A 20,967-nucleotide genomic window follows, 5' to 3' on the forward strand; every position below is an offset into this window, starting at 1 on the left:
GAAACATGGTACATCTATGTTCATTGCAGCATTTTTCACTTTAGCCAAGACATGGAAACAACCTAAGAGTCCTTGGATAGATGATTGGACAAAGATGTGGTACATATACCAGGTATAAAAATTAAGTTTGCAAACTTGTTGCAAAGATGTTGCTAACTTCTTTTTTTATATCAGAGGGATTATTCATTATGAATTTGTACCAACTAGACAAACAGTTAACCAAGTTTACTATTTGGAAGTGCTGAAAAGGCTGCGTGAAAAAGTAGACGATCTGAACGTTGAAGCATGCTAAGGGAAAGAAGCCAGAAACAAAGTCAAATATTGTATGATTTCATTTCTAAGAGATATCTAGAATAGACAAAGCCAGAGACAGAATGAAGATCAGTGGTCGCTATGGGCTGGTGGGGATAGGGAGCAATTGCTTAATGGCTAGTTTCTTTTTGGGATGATGAAATGTTTTGAAGCTAGACAGAGGTGGTGGTTGTATAACATTGTGAATGTGCTAAATGCTACTGAAATGTTCACTTTTAAAAGGTTAATTTTATGTTATGTGAATTTCACCTCAGTTTTTAGAAATTGTTTTTTAAAAACCGCACAGGATATACACTAGACGAGCTAAAATGAAAAAAAGAGATAATACCAAGTGTTGGAAAGGATGTGGAGCAATAGGAACTCTCTCAAAAACTGGTGATGGATGTGTAAATTGGTTATAATTACTTAGGAAAACTGGCAGTACCTACTAGAGATGAACCATATGCGTACCCTAGCACACTGCCTAGTAGGTGCTCAATAAATGTTTACTGATTGAACTAATGAATAAAAAATAACTATTTTTTTAGGCACTGTGCTAAGACACTGGGATGTAAAAGTGAAAAGATATGGTTTTCTCTAATAAAAAACCATAAATAATTATAATACGATATGCTTATATTGTGGGGGTTGGATAGCAAGCATATTGGTTTTAGTGTCAGATAGACCATTTGAGTCCTGGCTCCACTATTTACTAGTTAGCTATGATTGTAGGTAAGTCTGAATTTTATTTTTGTACAATTTCTGTCTTTTCTACTCTCAATCTACAGTTTTAGTCTATTGCTGCTATAGTCGTCTTTATAAAACAGCACATCAACACCCTACTCCTTCAGCTCACAATCCAAATATTCCCCACTACATGTAATATAAAATCTAAATGTCTTACTCTGCCATTAAAACACTTAGACATTTTGTTACCTACCTGTTTTTCCAGCTTTATCTCATAGTATATTCTCACCATGTTCTCGAAGCTAGACACAATAGCCTACCATCTTATCTTGAACATGCTTTTGAAATGTCTTACCTTTGTGTCTTTGCTCAACATATCTTTCTTCCAAGAATTCACTCTCTACTGTTAAGTAGAGAAAATCATTTTTCATGGTATATTGATTGATAAAGGGTCCTTCTACATGTAATTTAATTTAACAGAGTAAGCATGGGAGAGAATAAACTGATCACATTTATGAGAGTAGTCTGATCCACAGAACAAAGAAATAAATCAGCAATCAGGAACATACTTTGGCTTCGTGGGCATTTTATTAGGTAGAGGAAGTTATTATTTTCCCAGTACTAACCATATTGTTGTATGAGAATATCTTTTCTTAAAAGATGGACACTGGAAAACTGCCTTTCTGGTCCAGTAACTTGAATCTAATCCAGTATCAAAATAAGATAGCTCTGTCCCTGTGATTCCTAGTTGAGAATATGGTGAGATACTCCCAGAAACTTTAAAATGATGGAAATAAGACTGTCTTTTGAAAGACAGGCACATAAAGGATAAGAACATGTAATGGGTATTGAGTGATGGAGTGAAGTAAATTAGTGGGATCAGTTTAATTCAACAACTGAGTCCAATTCAATTATTTCCCCTATAGATAGACACTGTGGTGGATATAAAGATTAAAAGGGCATGAACTCAACCATCAAGCAGTTAACAGTGAGTGGAGCAGAGGAGCAATACGTATAAGTGACTAGGTAATTATAATATAAGAATTATATCTTAGCTTTTTCCTAAAAATAGTTATTTATATTATTAATAAGATTGGATGCAAGGGGAATAATACAAAACACAAAAACTAAGTCCTATACTACAGAATACAGAAAAACCCTTGCATTATAAAAGGAAGATCAGAAACAAATGTAGGTTTTTAAAAACTCTTTATATATAGTAGTTATACCTAATTATATTTTAAATATTTTCAAAATTTTACTTTTGGAAAGCATTTAGGATATACTATGATTCATCCTTTCTATGATCTCCTTCCTCTTGCAAAAAAAAATCTAATTTAGTTAAGTATCTGTTTTATATAACATCATAATCCTACTAAGACATTAGGGGTTCATTTAGAGATACAGGAAAAAGAAACAGGAAATAGTATTCAGATAATCAGTAATATGATGTCTGACTAAAGCAAGTGGCATATTAGTTGTCAGGAAGTGGAAAGCCTTCTCAGATTTCAAAGCAACATTGATGCTACGAGATTCAAGCCCACAGAGAGCAGGTGGTGCGGTAGCAGCCAGGCTTAACAAAAGACCCACTCCAAAGACTTCATTATTGATATTATCTTGGCATTCTTTAAATTGATTGCAAACTGTTTCCATTATAGAAAGTTTCTAAGAAAATAAATTTATAACTAAAATGTTAAATAGCCATCATAAGAGAAATGATTGTAAAAAGAAAAGTTTCTCAAGCTATTTATGAAACAGTCTTTGAAAGACATTATGAAACTAAAGATAGCATTAGATAGTATTAGTCAATAAACACCCACCTTAACCATAAATCCATTAAGAAAAATTCTCTTAGAAAATTATCTAATTAAGATTAAACTAATTATCTATTGAAGGACTATGATGTATCTGCCATTTTATGTATTTATTTCATTTAATTCTTATAGTATTCTTTGTCATCATATACATTCTTGAACATATGCATGAATGTGATGTATACAAACTATAAATCTCCTGCACATACGTTAGTCCACACAAAGGTACAGTTTCTTATTTTGTTCTTGTACTTTATCGTAGTCTGTAAAACTGAGTCAAGGTTGTGATTATTTTTTCTTTTACCACTGAGAGAAAACTTCTGTAACAAGTTAGTAAGAATTTAATATAACAGGATAGGAAAACCTGCTATATTGTTTACTTTTTACTACTTAAAAGAAATGTGCCCTAGTTTAGAACTATCCAGTACTTACTGAAGCCATTAGATGCCATTGTGTGTGAAAAGGGTGGGAAAAGAAAATCTAAGTGTAAATGGAAGAGTTGAAGACAAAAAGCATGATAATTTTGTGGGGGGGTGAAAGAGTTCCTAAAATTGGGAAGGGTGGATAGGCTGTGGATTCCCTGGGGTTGTGCAGCACACTGGAGGTAATGACTTTGGAAGGAAGTGACTGCATACTTGTTCTTAGAGGCAAGCTTGGCAGTGGCGGCAAGGTCCTGTAGTTAGCGTGGCACAAGGAAGGGTCTCTTGCTATGTCACAGACTATAGACACCACTGGCCTGAGCAGGAGGACAAACCAAGTGCAACTCCCTGTAGAAGGAATTAGAGGGCATTCTCTGATAATCAGCAAAGCAGCAACCCTACCCTGAGTGTCTTTGGAGAGACCATCGGGAAAGGGGCTGTCCCCCAAAGAATGACTAACAATAGACTTCTCAGAGATCCTGATAGAGAAGGGCTGCAAGTCAAAGAATTGTTTGGAATAACTGAGAGATTCGACATTTTTTTGTACTCTAATGTTATCAAACAAGTTATACCTCTAAAAGAACTTCACAAAATACGGTTTATTTATAGAAAGTGATTTTAATAGACTTAAAATAGGATTTGAATAAAGCAAGAATACCAAACACATAAATAGTGAACAAATATTATCAGTTTTTTAAGCTCTCACATCACTGGCCCTTTTTCTGTCATGACGATCAAGAGACCCCTGAAATGCACTTTTCATAGCATCTTGTACTAATTCATTCAGTAGCCTTCTCTGCTATCCATTCTACAATAGTCAGAGACAATGTTTCAAGTTTTCCTTTTATTCCTGAGCTTTACTTACATGATAAACATCTTTAATACAAAAGGCCAACTCAACAAAACATGATTTTCTAATAGGCAAAGTTCAAATTTACTTTTTGGAAACAGCAGACATTCTAGATCTAATATTGCCACAGTCAAATTATTTTGAAGATATAAAAATGTTTCAGGAAGTGTATGTAAACCAATTTTATTAAAGGGTAAACTAATGAATGATGAAAATATTCAGTGGCAAGCTGATATTATCAATGATGAATACAAATTGTTAATTGCTGGGTAACAGATTGAAACCTCTCACTGGAAACTTCAGCTGTTATCGACTAACTACATTAAAAAGCTTTAAAAAAAGAAAACTCCGTTATTAACAATAAAACAGATTAATCTGGGCAGTTTTAAGTAGTTGAAGATCCACCAACAAAAATATCTCACTAATACTCCAATGTACTACTCATGGCTCATTTCTTTTGGTTGTTTTAAGACATGGGAACGATTATCACTTTGGTTTAAAGTCATCTTGCTAGACAAATAACAGGAAGTTAAGATATTAAATGACTAAAGAATAATATATGACTTAATAATATAGACAGAACAAACTGATAAAAAGAAGCGGGCAACAGTCTGGTATTTATATCCCCTAAATACCAACAGCAAAATAATCTGAGTAACTACAGTGAATCTTGGAGATAGATGATGGATGTCTGAATCAGATTTACAGTAAAAGGTAAAGAAACTGAATTTCCCCCCCAAACAGTGGTGTGCTGGAGACTACTCATACCAGTTCATGAGAGCCAACAGCTAAACTTTTAGTTGTTAAACATATCCATTATTAAGAATTAACTTACATAAATTTATAACTATGCTAAAAAAGGCAATACTCCAAACTTACCACTTCCCGTTTTACTACATTTTATTATTATGTATGTCTTTGGGGATATTCACATCTACTGTACCTACATGGTGGAAATATATAATGGTAAGCTACTGCTATGTATCTTTTCCCAGCTCCACTTTCAGTGACTTCATGTTGATCATTTCAGATCAGCCATGATGGGAGTATCTACCACTGAATAGCAAATACTACAAATTGAGGCTTATCTCTCCAAAGAATCAGTTATTAAAAAGGTATCAACCCACCACTCTCATGGGGTATTCTCAAATTTTGATAAAGGCTGGTTTAAAATGGGTAACACTAAAATACTTGAAAAACTACTCCTTGAAAAATCGTTGATGACACATAGGGAATATTGTTTTAAATGGTACTAAATTATAAATTAGATTAATTCTGGAACACTCCAAATGACTGTTTATTTCATAAAGAAGGATATGCCATCCATCTTTAACTATTACGACTTTGGGGGTTAATTTTGGTTTGAGGTCATTCTAATCAGAAATGTAGAGGATTGGGAGTAGAATAGAATAAGAAAACACTAAGAGTCATTGTTGAATACTTTTCAGGTCCATGCTCACAGTTCTAAGCGTTACCATTGACATTGTTTAAACAGGAACATTCTGGAAGTTGCTTTCCTGATGAAGATATATGCCCTTCTTGTTCATTTTAATAATTTTCTCTCTTTCACAGTTACATACCTATTATCTCTATTCAAGCACCTATTTTCTCACAATAACCTGATTGTTTTTACTGTTGTTCTTTGTTTACACACATTTCTTTCCTTACTATAACTCTTTCAAAACACGAAATCTTTGTTTATGTGGATGAATGTGAAACTGAGGAGGGCAGACACGCTTCTTAGAACTTCAGGGTTTTTTCAAGGTGCCTTCCTTGCCTCATGGGGTGAGGAAGAGGCCAAATGGATGGGACTCTAGCCTCCCTCATTTTGACCTTAATCAGAGAATCTCAGCTTTTTGTATCTGTCTCTGTAATACTGAGGTTCTAGGTAAAATGTCATTAGGAAGAAAAGAGTTCCTTTGTAGACAGGGATGGAGGGAGGGAGAGGGAAACAGTAGAGGAGGGAGAGAAAACAAACCAGTCTGTTAGAGAACATAGGTGTGTGTGTGTGCACGTATGCATATGTACCATCTGTAATTATGAAAGTGTGTTTGTGTGTGTTTAGGGAAGAACAGCTGGAGGTAGGTTGCGTCTATTCACAGTTAAAACATCAGTGCATTTTTAGCTGAATTACATGCATTGTGTATTATATGAGGTTGGTGAAAAGTAATTGCGGTTTAACAGGTTAAAAATAATTTCAAAAACTGCAATTACTTTTGCACCAACCTAATATATAGACATATACAGATACCTAATTAAAACTTCTGGTATTTGAGACTTTTAAATTCAAATTTAAAATTATAGAGTATATCGATAAAAGAAAACAAAAAAATCTAAGTTTTGAATCTTCACACAATTATACTATGTTTTAAATATAATCCCTGTGTTGTATCATTTGCAAAACAAGGGCAACACTATCTTTCAAAACAAACAGAAACAGAACACTCTACCAGAGAACTCTATAGAGATAAATAAAATGAGAAGTTCCTGAGAAAGTAAATTTTTAGACAATAAAAAACATTGCTTGTTGGAATACTGTCTTTTAAAAATACAGCCAAACACCTTTCAAACTAAATAGTCTTTCAAATTTGAAAAGGGAAAATAAACGCATTGATTTAAATTACTAGAAATGCATTTACTTTTAAAGACTTTTTTTTTCCTAGAGCAAGTAAATCAATCAAATAGTAAAGAGGAAAGTGCAGTAAGGACTGTAAGACAAGAGTTCAAGGAAGATGAAATACTGGCTGCACGGAAGACGTTTGTTCCACTGATTTTGTTTTCTTTGAGGTCATCCCGCCCAATACTAACCAGGCCCATCTAGCTAAGCTTATGAAATCTGACAAGGGTGCAGCCCATGGCACAAAGGATGCAGGATAGTGATTTTATTTCTTATTTTATTCATTGCAGCCCCAGGGAGAGAGATAACGAGAACAGGAATGAAATCCAGGTCTCCTACATAAAACACTGCAGAACATTACCACTGGGTCACCAGGGGGAAAAAGGAGGAACTATTTTGTTTTAAAAGAGTTTATTTGTTATAATATTTATGGTGGAAAATTATTTGTTTTGACTTACCCAATGACTCATTAAAACCTCACTGTTATCAATCATATATTTGAATTACTGTTTTCACAAAAATACAGTTTGACCCTGCTTATTGGACTTAAAATATATAATGACATTGTTTCAGAAATTGAAAAAATGACTATCAGCAAGTTATGTCTGACAATTACAAAATAATCAGAAATAACTTATTAAATTTCACTTTTCATCTAATATTCCTGCTGTTTGGATATTTGTCATCCTTTACTTATTGCTACGAAGTGTTGTAGGGACTGTCACTAATGAAAGCTCTAGCAAATTCTGGGAGAAATTACCTGCGTTTGACGCTATCAACAGTTTAATAAAGTTAAGAATTCCATTTATGGATCAATGTCTAATTTACTTATACTGGGTGAGCCATATAAAATTCCTGACATTGAATGTCTTTGCCCTAAAAAACGGCAATTGCATATGATTCAACTAAATATGTCACAGTGGCCCTGATAATCAAACATCCTTTGTAAAATAGAAAAATTGTTACTAACTGAGAGTTTGTGAGGTTAAATGAGCTAAATATCAAGTTTGATATTTAGCACAAAGGACACAAGATGTTAGGAATCATGATGATAAAAATTTTATATTTTCCTTATTTGACATGGAATCATCAGTAAAATCAACAGCTAGCTTTCAGCTATGGTATTTTCCTTATGCAATTTGTTCATATGAGCTACGTATACATAGGTACATTAGCCTCTATCTACGATCACTCACTACCATGTCATACGCCTAGGGCAAGGTTTCCTGAAAGCTCATCTCTCCATTACATCATTTTGTGACATGTCCAAATATATACTGGACAAAACAGAAACTAGTTAGGGAGAATATTAGAGAAGCTCTTGAAGAAAGAGTCAATTTCTTAATACAAACAATGGAGAGGCCAACTGGGGCATACATTTATCTTCATTTGGTTTCTACTTAATAAACGACAAAAGGAAAATTTAAATGTAGACGAAAACTTTGAAAATGACAGGAGGATCCCAAAGCAGGTTAGAATAAGAGGAAAACTTTATGTTTTAGGGTTTCTCACTTTATAAAATGTTTTAACATATAGGTATACTCTTATCTCTAAGGTAGAAAAGAGCAGATAATTTCATGCTTTTGTGTAGTGTTAAATAAGAAAACTGAAACCTAGATCATATACTTAATAAACAGTGATGGTAAAACTAGAACTCAGGTCTCCTGACATAAAGAGTCCAGTATTTTGTTTCCCACTCCTCCCATTAATATACTTTCTCAGCAGAGGTCACCATTATAAATTACTTTGGACACTTGATTAATTTAATAAGAACCTATTAAAAGTATAATGTGTGCATTTCTATGGTCAGTGCAACAATAGAAACCATAGATAAAAATTCTAATGAGAAAAGAATATAGACTTTGAAACAAGGGAATCCAGGAAATGACATGCTGCATAGTCACACAGTTCTAGACACAAAAACTCCAATATGACTCATTTTAACTAATTATATATGCAATGACCCAATTTCCAAATGTCACATTCTGAGTAACTGGGAGTTAGGGCTTCAACATAGGAATTTTGGAGGGGACACAACTCAACTCTTAACACATGATAATACACAGAACACAGGAAGATGAAGTAAAGGGTCAAAGATCATTTCACTGTTTGGGAAGAGGCAACAGAAACATACAAGACTGTAATAAGTCAAGGTGCATGTTGAATACTCTATACTATCTACTAAAAGAACTAAAATGTATATAATGACACCAAGTTCACAGAGGGGATAAATGGAAATTAAAAATTAATCCAAAAAAATGAGAGGAGACAGAAAAAAAAATAAAACAGGGACAAATAAAAAGTAAATACTAAGTTGATAAATTTAACTCCCAAAATATTAGTAATAGTAAATAAAAAAGAATCATTAATAAATGCTGACCCCAAACTTCAAAAATTATAAACTTAACGAATAGAACTATATATAGACAGAAGGCAATAACAGAAAGATATCCGGAAAATACTTATCAGGAAAGTAAAGACGAGTCAAAGAAGAAATCACATGGGAAATTAGTCTGTTCTGAACTGAATGAAAATGAAAGCCTCAAAAATTGTACTATACAGCTACAATATAAGTATATAAATATAAAAAAATGTAAAATATAAAACTCTGAACCAGTGTTCAGAGGAAATTTATAGCACTAATACTTAGAAAAGGAGGAAATTTTCAAATCAATGACCTAAGCTTCCCCGTTAAGAAAACAGAAGAAAAAGAGCAAATTAAACCCAAAATAAGTAGATGACAGGAAAAACTTAATAGGAAAAAAAAAAATCAATGAAATATAAAACTGAAAAACAATACATAAAATCAATAAAACCAAAAGCTGAAGAAAAAAATTTCATAAAATGAAAATCTAAATTTTAAACTTACTAGTATGTTCTTCAAAGGACACTCACTAAAATAAAAAGCAAGTTGTAAACTTGGAAAACATATTTGCAAACACATAGGTGACAAAGGACTTGTGTCTAAAATACATAAAAAACTTTAAACTCAAAAATAAGACAAACATGGGAACAGATGGCTCCAAGATGGTGGAGTAGGTACGCTGTGCTCGTCTCCTCCCAGGACCATCTAAATTATAGAACCATCAATGAGATCCACCTGAAGACTCGTGGAACAGAATTCCGATAACTGAATTCTGAGGGCATAAAGAAGAAGCCCCGTGGAGACTGGCAGGAGGGACAGAGACAAGGTGTGGGCAAGTCCCACTCCCATGGTGTGCGATTAAGCATCAGGAGGGTTATCCCTGCTGAGGAGCGAGGGATCCCAACCCCACACCGACATCCCAACCATGACCACAAGTGCTGGGAAGAGGATTCCCTATAACATCTGGCTGTGAAAACGAGCAGTGATTGTGTCCCAAAGGGACAATGGGCTGCGGGAGACCAAAGTGCTGCACGTCTTAAAGGGGCCACACACAGATGCACTTGCTCAAAGCTCCAGTGCAGGGGCAGCAGCTTGAAAAGTGCCAGGGACAGATGGGACGTACTTAAATTTACTAACTTCAGGGTAAGGCTTGGAGGGGCAAGGGTTGGGGCAACTTTCTTTGGGGACAGAGGTGCTATCAGGCACCACTGCTCTGTAGGTGAATTCTCCTCCCAATAGGCAGGTGCCAAAATCAGTAATCAAAAAACTCCCAACAAAAGCTGTGGACTAGATGGCTTCATAGGTGAATTTTACCAAACATTCAAAGAAAAATTAATACCTAGCCTTCTCAAACTACTCCAAAAAACTGAAGAGGTGGGAAGGCTCCCAAACTCATTTTACAAGGCCAGCATTATACTAATTCCCCAATCAGTCAAAGACACTACAAAAAAAGAAAATTATAGGCCAATATCACTAATGAACATAGATGAAAACTCCTCAACAAAATATTAGCAAACTAAATTCAGCAATACATTAAAAAGACCATACACTTTTATAAAGTGGGATTTATTCCCAAATGCAAAGTTGGTTCAATATCCACAGATTAATTAATGTGATACACCACATAAACAAAATAAAGGATAAAAATTGTATGATCCCTCATTAGATGCAGAAAAAGCATTTGACAAAATCCAACATCCATTTATGATAAAAACTCTCAACAAAGTGAGAATAAAAGGAACATACCTCAACATAATAAAGGTCATATATGGCAAGCCCATGAATAAAATCATACTCAATGGTGAAAAGCTGAAACCTTTTTCTTTAAAATCAGAAAGAAGACAATGATGTCCACTTTCATTAAACACAGTATTGGAAATCCTAGCCACAGCAATCAGACAAGAAATACAAGGCAACCAAATTGAAAAAGAAGTAAAACTGTCATTATTTGCACAAGACATGATACCATATGTAGAGAGCACCCTAAAGATTCCACCAAAGAACTATCAGAACTAATACGTGAAATCAGTGAAGTAGCAAGATATAATTAATATTCAGATATCAGTTGCATATTTATATACCAATAATGAACTATTGAAAGAAATATTAAGAAAACAATCCCATTTATAATTGCATGAAAAAGAATAAAATATCTAGAATAAATTTAATCAAGGAGGCAAAAGACTTGTACTCGGAAAATTATAAAACATTGAAAAAGCTGAAGAAGATACAAATAAAAGGAAGGCTATACCGTGTTCATGGATAGGAAGAATTAACATCGTTAAAATGTCCCTAACAATCTACAAATTCCCTGTCTATGCAATCCCTATCAAAAGTCCAATGGCATTTTTTCACAGAAATAAAACAATCCTAAATTTTGTGTGGAACCACAAAAGACCCCAAATAGCCAAAGCAATCTCGAGAAAGAAGAACAAAGCTGGAGGTATAATGTTCCCTGATTTCAAACTATATTACAAAGCTAGTCATCAAAACAGTATGGTATTGGCTATAAAAACAGACACATAGATCACTGGAACAGAATAGAAAGCCCGGAAATAAACACACACCTATATGGTCAATTTATGCCTGACAAAGGAGCCAAGAATAAACAATGGGGAAAGGACAGTCTCTTCAATAAACGGTGTTGGGAAAATGGGAGGACTACCTTACATCATACACAAAAATGAACTCAAATGGATTAAAGATTTGAATGTAAGACCTGATCCCTAGAAGAAAACATAGATGGTAAGCTTCTTGATATCAGTCTTGGTGATAATTTTTTGGATATGACACGAAAAGCAAAACAACAAAAGTAAAAACAAACAAGTGGGACTACATCAAACTAAAGAACTTCTGCACAGCAAAGGAAACTATCAACAAAACGAAAAGAAAACCTACTGAATGGGAAGAAAACATTTGCAAACCATATATCTGATAAGGGTTAATATCCAAAATATATAAAGAACTCATACAACTCAACAGCAAAAAAGCAAACCACCTAATTACAATATAGGCAGGGAATCTGAATAGACATTTTTCCAAAGAATATATACAAATGGCATCAGGTTCTGAAAAGGTGCGCAACATTGCTAAACATCAGGGAAATGCAAATCATAACTACAATTAGATATCACTTCACACCTGTCAGATGGCTGTTATCAAAAAGGCAAGAAATAACAAGTGTTGGCAAGGATGTGGCGGAACGGGAACCCTTGTGCACTGTTGGTGCGAATTATTATACAGTTATTACGGAAAATATTATGGACGTTCTTCAAAAAATTAAAGAGATCATATGATCCAGCAGTATCACTTCTGGGTATTTATCTGAAGAAAATGAAAACACTAATTTGAAAAGATATATCCACCTCATGTTCATTGCAGCATTATTTATAGTAGCCAAGATATGAAAATAATCTAAGTGTCTATACATTGATGAACTGATAAAGAAAATGTGATACACACACGCACAGTGGAATATTTTTCAGTTATAAAAAGAAGTAAATTTTACCATTGTGAGAACAGGGATGGAACTTGAGGGCATAATGCTAAGTGAAGTAAGTCAGACAGAGAAAGACAAGTACTATATGATATTACATATGACCTCACATTTTTTAGTGGAATCTAAAAGACCCCCACAAAATCAGAAACAAAAACAAACAAACCCAAGCTCATAGATAATGAGAACATACTGGTGTCTAGCAGAGGTGGGGTGGGGGTGGGGTGAAATGATGGAAGGGGGTTAAAGGTACAAACTTCCAGTTATAAAATAAATGTCACGGGGATGTAATGTATAGCTTGGTGACTGTAGTTAAGACTACATTGCATAGTTGTGAATTGGTAGCAGAGTAAATCTTAAAAGTTCTCATCACATGCAAAATTTTTTGTAACTATATATGGTGACAGATGTCAACTAGACTTATTGTGATAATCATTTTGCGAGACATACAAATATTGAATCATTATGTTGTACACCTAACACTAATATAATGTCGTATATCAATTATACCTCAATAAAAGGAGAAAATGGCATAAAATAAGTCAATCTCAAGAGGTCACTTAGTAAGTGATCCATTTATATAACATTTTCAAAATGGCAAAACTATACAGATAGAATTACTGGTTGTCAGAAGTTAAGGATGGTGGGATGGGGATGAGTGTGAACATAAAGAAGCATGAGTGATATATTTGTGTTCTGTAACTCGAATTCTATATCTTAATTGCAGTGGTTGTGACATAAAACTACACATTATAAAAAGGCATACAACTATACACAGCTATTGTACTAATGTCAATTTTTGGTTTTGAAATTGATTGTAGCTAAATAAGATATAACCATTAGAGAATACTGGGTGAGAAGTATATAAGTCTTCTGTGTTTTCTTCGCAACTTCCCATGAATCAAAAATTATTTCAAAATAAAAAGATCAAAAAAAAGAAACAATTGGTATATGATTAACACCAAACCTGACAAGGATATTATAAGAAAAGAAAATCGCAGGCCAATCTCTCTCCTAAACACACACACAAATATCCTAACTAAAATACTAGCAAATCAAATCAAATAAAATGGATTTATTCCAGGAAAACAAGGTGGTTTCCTATTTAAAAACAATCAATATAATTAATCTCATTAACAAAATAAAGGTGAAAAGCATACAATCATATTCAATGACACAGAAAAAAGCATTTGGTAAAATGTGCCAATATTCATTTTTCTTCCCATTTCTTTTTTGTTTAATCTGGAAATATTATACAGTGAAATAAAACTTCTCCCTTTCCACATTTTATTTTTTTGAAGATTATTAAAATACAGCTAACATACAATATTAGTTTCAGGTGTACACCATAGTTATTCAACATTTATGTACTTAAAGAAGTGATCACCATAAGTCCAGCAACCATCTGAAACCATACTATGCTATCATAATATTATTCACTATATTCCCTATGCTGTACATTACATCCCCATGACTTATTTGCTTTATACCTGGAAATTTGGACCTCATATTCCCCTTCACCTTTTCCCCCATTTCTTAATTTTTCAGTAACAGTTGACATTCAATATTATTTTATATTAATTTCACGTGTACAGCATAGTGGTTAGACATTTACATAATTTAAGAAGTGATGCCCTGACTAGTCTAGTACCCACCTGGCCCAATATATGGTTATTACTATATTACTACCTATATTCCCTATATTTTACTTTATATCCCCATGACTATTTTGTAACTACCAATTTGTATTTCTTAATCCCTTTCCCTTTTTCACCAACCCTTGAACCCCCCCTCCCATCTGGCAACCATCAAAATGTTCTCTGTATCTATGACTTCGTTTCTGTTTTGTTTGTTTACTTTGTTCTTTAGATTCCACTTGTAAGTGAACTCATATGACATTTGTCTTTCTCTGTCTGATTTCCTACACTCAGCAAAATACCCTCTAGGTCCATCCATATTGCAGATGGCAAGATTTCATTCTTTTTTATGTCTGAGTAATATTCCATCGTGTATATGTACCACCTCCTCTTAACCCATTCATCCATTCAGGAACACTCAGTCCACCTCCAAATCTTTGCTAGAGTAAATAAGACTGCAATGAACATATGGATGCACATGTCCCCTCAAAGTAGCATTTTGGGTTTCTTTAGATAAATACCCAAAAGTGGGACTACTAGGTCCTTCTTTGCCTCATGGTATAGACTTTGTTTTAAAGTCTATTTTATCTGGTATAATAAGTATGGCACTCCAGATTTTCTTTCTGCGTTTTCATTTTCATGAAATATCATTTTCTATCTCTTTACTTTCAGTCTGTGTGTGTCTTTCAATCTGAAATGAGTCTCTTGTATGCAGCATATGTAAGGGTTTCGTTTTGTTATACTTCAGCCCCCCCTATTTTTTAATCGGAGCATTTAATTCATTTACATTTAAAGTAATTGTTGATAGATATGTATTTATTGCCATTTTATTATTCATATTTTTTATCTCCCCCCCCCATCTTAAAGAAGTCCCTCTAACATTCCTTATAATATTGGTTTGGTGGTGATGAATTCCTTTAGCTTTTTCTTATCTGTGAAGCTCTTTATCTGTCTTTCCATTCTAAATTATAATTTTGCTGGGTAGAGTAATCTTGGTTGTAGATCCTTGCTTTTCATCACTTTCAGTATTTCGTGCAAATACCTTCTGGCCTGCAAAGTTTTTGTTGAGAAATCCCATAGTCTTACGGGAGCTCCCTTGTAGGTAACTAACTGCTTTTCTCTTGCTGCTTTTAAGATTCATTCTTTGTCTTTAACTTTTGACATTTTAATTATGATGTGTCTTAGTGTGGGCCTCAACAATATTCATCTTTAGTAAATAAAAATTCTTAGCAAGTCTAGGAAAAGAACTTGATTTGATTGTTTAAAAACCTAGAGTAATGTCAATAAAAATGGCACAGTAAGGAACTCCAACCATTCTACCTCCACATAAAAGCAACAGAAAATGGGCAAAATCTATCCGAATTAACTTTTTTAAAACTGTGGAAATTAACCAAAGGTTTGCAGCACCACGGATAACGTGTATTTAAGAAAATAGCTGCGTCTTGATAAGAACAGCAACATGTGTGGTACTTCAACTTACTCCAGTCCTATTCCTTGTTCCTTAGCTTATCACCATATGCAAAAACAACAGGAATATTCTTGATAATGAAGGCAGCAGAATGAACTAATTTGCAAAGGACTGTAATTATTTGTTCTGACCTGCCCAGCAGCTTCCTGGAAGATGGTTCAAAAGACTTGTCTTATATTTTGTGGAACTCAGAGCAGGCCTATTCCCCAAATCTGCTTTCCTGGGAGCATTTGTTGAAAAACTTTTACAGGCTAATATCATAACTACTGCTGCTTGAGGTGACAGAACACAGTTGGGCAAATAATAGATTAACCAAAAAGCTTGGGGAAAAAGGCTGAGGAATGAGATGCTCTGACATTCCTGAAAATCTAGGCCATGTGCAAGCTCAGGGCTGTGAGCATGCTCAGAAAAGATCTGAGAAAGACCTATGTTCTCACCTGCTGCTGACCTTGAGGCTCTTTGGAAGCAGGAAGTAAAGGATAAGGTAGAGTTGTAAACTGTCTGAGTGTGGAAGTGAAGCTCCACCATGTCAAAGTCTAGAAGAATTTTTGGCTCCAAGCATTTAAGGAACTCTCTGTTCAGTTGTTAGTTATTAGCTGATCACTAAGCTAGTGGAAGAGACTTCAATGGCCACACTGGGCAAAAAAAAAAAAAGTTTATAGAATTCAGAAAAGTCACTAAACAAACAAGTACAATAAACCCAATATAACAACAAATCTTGGAAAGGGGAGAGAATCTGATATCCAGAGTTGCCAATTTTAATACTCACAAAATCCAGTCTGTTGAAGACTGGATAACTACAAGGCCTGCAACAAAACAAAATAGTATGGCCCATATAAACGAAAAAAGAAAGAAACAAACTATGCCTGAGGAAAACCAGACAATAGACTTTCTAGACAAAAGCTTTAAATCACCTATTTAAAATATGTTCAACAAGCTAAAGGAAACCATGTCTAAAGAACTATAGGAAGATACGAGAACAACATGTCACCTTATTGATAATATCAATAAATAGACAGAAATTATTAAATGAACACAATAGAAATTCTGAGGTTGAAAAGTATAGTAACAAATGAAAGCTTCACTAGAGAGTCTCAACAGATTTGAACAGGCAAAAGAAAGAATCGGCAAACAAAGATAGATCCATTGAGATTATCTGGTATGAGGACAAAAAGAAATAATAAAGATAAATAAACAAAGCCTCAGAGGCCTGTGGGATACCATCAAGTTTATCAACATATGCATAATGGAAGTGACATAAAAAAGAAAAGGAAGAGGCTGAGGGATGGTGGTAGGAGGAAGAGGGGGAGGAGAGAGAGTATTTGAAGAACAACGGTCAAAAACTTCTCAAATTTGAAGAATAATGAACTCTAAAAGGATAAACCAAAGAGATCCATGCCTACATACATCATAATCAAACTATCAAAAGCTAAAGATGAAGAGAGAATCTTGATGACAGGAAAGGAGAAGCAATTCTTCATTTACAAGGGGTCCTCAATAAGATTAACATCTGATTTCTAATGAGAAACAATGGAGATCAAAAGGTAGTGGATGACATATTCAAACTGCTGGGGGGGGAGGGAACCGAACTGTTAATCAAAAATTATTTATTGGGCAAAACTATTCTTCAAAAGTGAAGGAGAAATCAAGACTCTCCAGATAGACAAAAAATGAGAGAGTGTTGCTAACAAACTAACCCTACAAGTGCTAAAAGGAGTCCTTCAGAATAAAATAAAGGGACAACAGACTGCAACTCAATGGCATTGAAGAAATAAACACCACAAAAGGTAACTACATAAATATAAAAAACAGCATAAAGGTATTTTTGTTTCTAATTCCTTTTCCTTTTTATATCGTTAAAAGAAAATTGCATAAAGCAACAATTATAAATCTAGATTGACAGGTACAAAATATATAAAGATTTAACCCGTGACAATAACAGATTATATGGAGAAAAATTTTTGTACATTATTCAAACTAAACTGGCATTAATCCTAAATAGATTGTTCTAAATTAAGATGTTCACTAAGTTAAGATGTTCACTGTGATTAAAACAATATAGAGAGGGGGCCGGCCCGGTGGCTCAGGCAGTTAGAGCTCCATGCTCCTAACTCCGCAGGCTGCCAGTTCGATTCCCACATGGGCCAGTGGGCTCTCAACCACAAGGTTGCCAGTTCAACTCCTCGACTCCCTCCAAGGGATGGTGGGCTCCGCCCCCTACAACTAAGACTGAACACGGCACCTTGAGCTGAGCTGCTGCTGAGCTCCGGGATGGCTCAGTTGGTTGGAGCACGTCCTCTCAACCACAAGGTTGCCGGTTCGACTCCCGCAAGGGATGGTGGGCTGTGCCCCCTGCAACTAGCAATGGCAACTGGACCTGGAGCTGAGCTGCACCCTCCACAACTAAGACTGAAAGGACAACAACTTGACTTGGAAAAAGACCTGGAAGTACACACTGTTCCCCCAATAAAGTCCTGTTCCCCTTCCCCAATAAAATCTTAAAAAAAAAAAATATATATATATATATATAGAGAGAGAGAGAGAGAAAGCACGAAACATGTATGCACAAGTACTTGTATGTGAATGTTCGTAGCATCTTTATTTATCCTAGCCCCAAAATGGCATCAAACCTAATGTCCATTAGCTGACAAATGGGTAAATATTATGCAATATATCCACAAAATGGAATATTATTTAGTCATAAGAAGAAATGAGGTATTGTTAAATACTACAACACAGATGAACCTTGAAAACATTATGCCAAGCCAAACACAAAAGGCCACATATTGTACAATTCCAATTACATGGAATGTCTAGAATAGGCAAATCCACAGACAGAAAGTAGATTAGTGGTTGCCAGGGAAGAAGAGAGCAGAGAACTGGAGCTAACTGCTAGCAGGTAGAGGGCTATTTATTTTTTTGGTGTGATGAAAATGTTATCAAATTGGATAGTGGTGATGGTTATACAACATAGTGAACAGACTAAAACCACTGAAGTGAGCACTTTTAAGTGGTGAATTTTATGTTATATTAAGTGTATCTCAATTAAAAACACTATAAAAAGTCTACTGCATATACCTAATAGTGAAATGATAAAAATTTAATAAGTAATTTTAATGATAAAATAAAAATAAAAAAATTTAATGATGAAATTTTTTTGAGATTGGAAATGAAACAACGATACTTATCTTCACTCCTGGTCTACATGTATTGGAAATCCTCAGCACAAAAGAGAAAAAAAACACAATATTTAGAGAAACTATGAGAATTTAAAAAACTTAGCAAAATTGCTGGACACAGGTTATTATACAAAAATCAAATGCATTTCTACATACCAAATATAGTTAGAAAGTTGAAATTTAAAAAACAATATCATATACAATGTCATTTAAAACACTAAACGCCCAGGAAAAAATCTAAGAAAAATGTGCAGTATGTACACACAAAAAACTGGAACACATTAAAAATATTTTTGAAGATCTAAATGAATGGATTTATTCCTGGGTTGTACAGTCAATTGTACGGATGCCAATTCTTCCAAAATTGATTTATATATTCAATGTAATCCCAGTTGAACATCTCAGCTGAATAATTTGTGGAAAATGACAAGTGGCAATCTTATAGAAAGAGAAAAAAGCTGGAAAATGTCCTAGATGTCTGTTTTGAAGCTTCAGTAATTAAGACTGGTCAGCACAAGGACAAGTAGATTAGGGGAATGAAGTAGAAAGTCTGAAAACAGACCCACACAGTTCTAGACACTTGATTTATGATCTAGGGGCCATTTGCAGACCTGTAGGGAGCAGTTTTTTCATTAATTGGAATTGGGCCAGTTGCTTTGGAAAACTTTTGGAAAAAAAAATTAAACTTGATCATTACTTCTCACCAAACACAGATTACTGATCTGAAATGTAAAAAGTAGGATATTACAGGTTCTAGAAGGATTTCGAAATATCTTTATGACTTTCAGGTAAGAAAATATTTCTTAAACACAACACAAAAAACACCAAATAAAGGAAAGGAAAAGATTGATAATTAAAAATAGTAACTCTGGTCATCAAAAGACACCATTAAGAGAGTGAAAAGGCAAGTCAGAGTGGGAGGAAATATGAGCAAGACTCATTTCTGAAATATATAAAGAACTCTTTACAAATCAGTATGAAAAACACAGGCAACCGAATGGGGAAAAGATTGAAAAGGCACTTCACATAGGAAAATATCAATATTCAATCAACATAAAAAGTGTTCAATCTTATTCATCAAAGGATATATAAATGAAAACATAGATATCCCTATATACCTACCAGAATGGTTAAAATATAAAAGATCTGACCTAGTGTTGGCAAGGTTGTAAGGTAATTGGAATTTTCATATCCTGCTACTGAAGTATAAATTAATACAAACAATTAAAAAAAAACCCAAAACTGTTTAGAAGTATTTACCGAAGTTGACCCTGCAACTTTACTCCAAAAACAGTGTACTATAAGCACAGTAATGTTCACAGGAAAATTATTCCTTACAGCCAAAAACTGGAAACAATGCAAATCATCAATAAAAATAAATTGTGCTATACGTATTTCTAAATGGACTATTATACAGCAATGAACACTGCTACACACAATAGTGGATAAGTCTCACAAATATAATACTGAATAAGAGACAAGCAGACGCAAAAGAGTACTATGGGATGTGTTCTGGACTAAAGGTTTGTGTCCCCCTGAAATCCGTATGTTGAAATTCTAACCCTCAATGTGATATTAGGAGGTGGGGCCTTTGAGAGGTGATTAGGTCATGAGGTGGAGCCCTCATGAATGGGATGAGTGCCCTTAAACAAGAGACCCCAGAGAGCTCTCTCACCTCTTCTGCCGTGTTAAGGATACAGCAAGAAGACTGCTATTTATGAATTAAGAAAAGGCCCTCACCAGACAACAATCTGCCAGGGCCTTGATCTCGGACTTCCCTGTCTTCAGAACTGTGACAAATAAATGTCTGTGGTTTAAGCCACTCAGTCCATTATACAGAGGGTGCCAAAAATATGTATACACATTTTAAGAACTGTATTAAAAAAAACTGTATTAAAATTGTAATACTCAATATATACCAACAACAAAAGATGAATACAAGTCATGTGTATACATTTTTTGGCACCCCTGGTATTTTTGTTACAGTAGCTTGAATGGACAAAGACAGGATGATTCCATTTATAAACTACAAACAGAAGGTAAAACTAATCTATGGTGTTAGAAGTCAGGTTAATCATTATCTTTCTGGAAGAAAAGGAAAGTAGCGACCAGAAGGAAACATGAGGGAAGCTTCTAGACACTGA

General features: G+C 34.4%; 1 protein-coding gene across 1 annotated transcript in view; it reads right to left on the bottom strand.

Moving 5' to 3' along the window:
- The window catches only part of DNAJC1 (DnaJ heat shock protein family (Hsp40) member C1), a 187,563-nt gene that overhangs the window by 62,545 nt on the left and 104,051 nt on the right, over nucleotides 1-20,967 (bottom strand). The window lies entirely within an intron of this gene.

Source organism: Rhinolophus ferrumequinum (genome assembly GCF_004115265.2).
Source record: "Rhinolophus ferrumequinum isolate MPI-CBG mRhiFer1 chromosome 5 unlocalized genomic scaffold, mRhiFer1_v1.p scaffold_110_arrow_ctg1, whole genome shotgun sequence".
NCBI classification, from domain to species: domain Eukaryota; kingdom Metazoa; phylum Chordata; class Mammalia; order Chiroptera; family Rhinolophidae; genus Rhinolophus; species Rhinolophus ferrumequinum.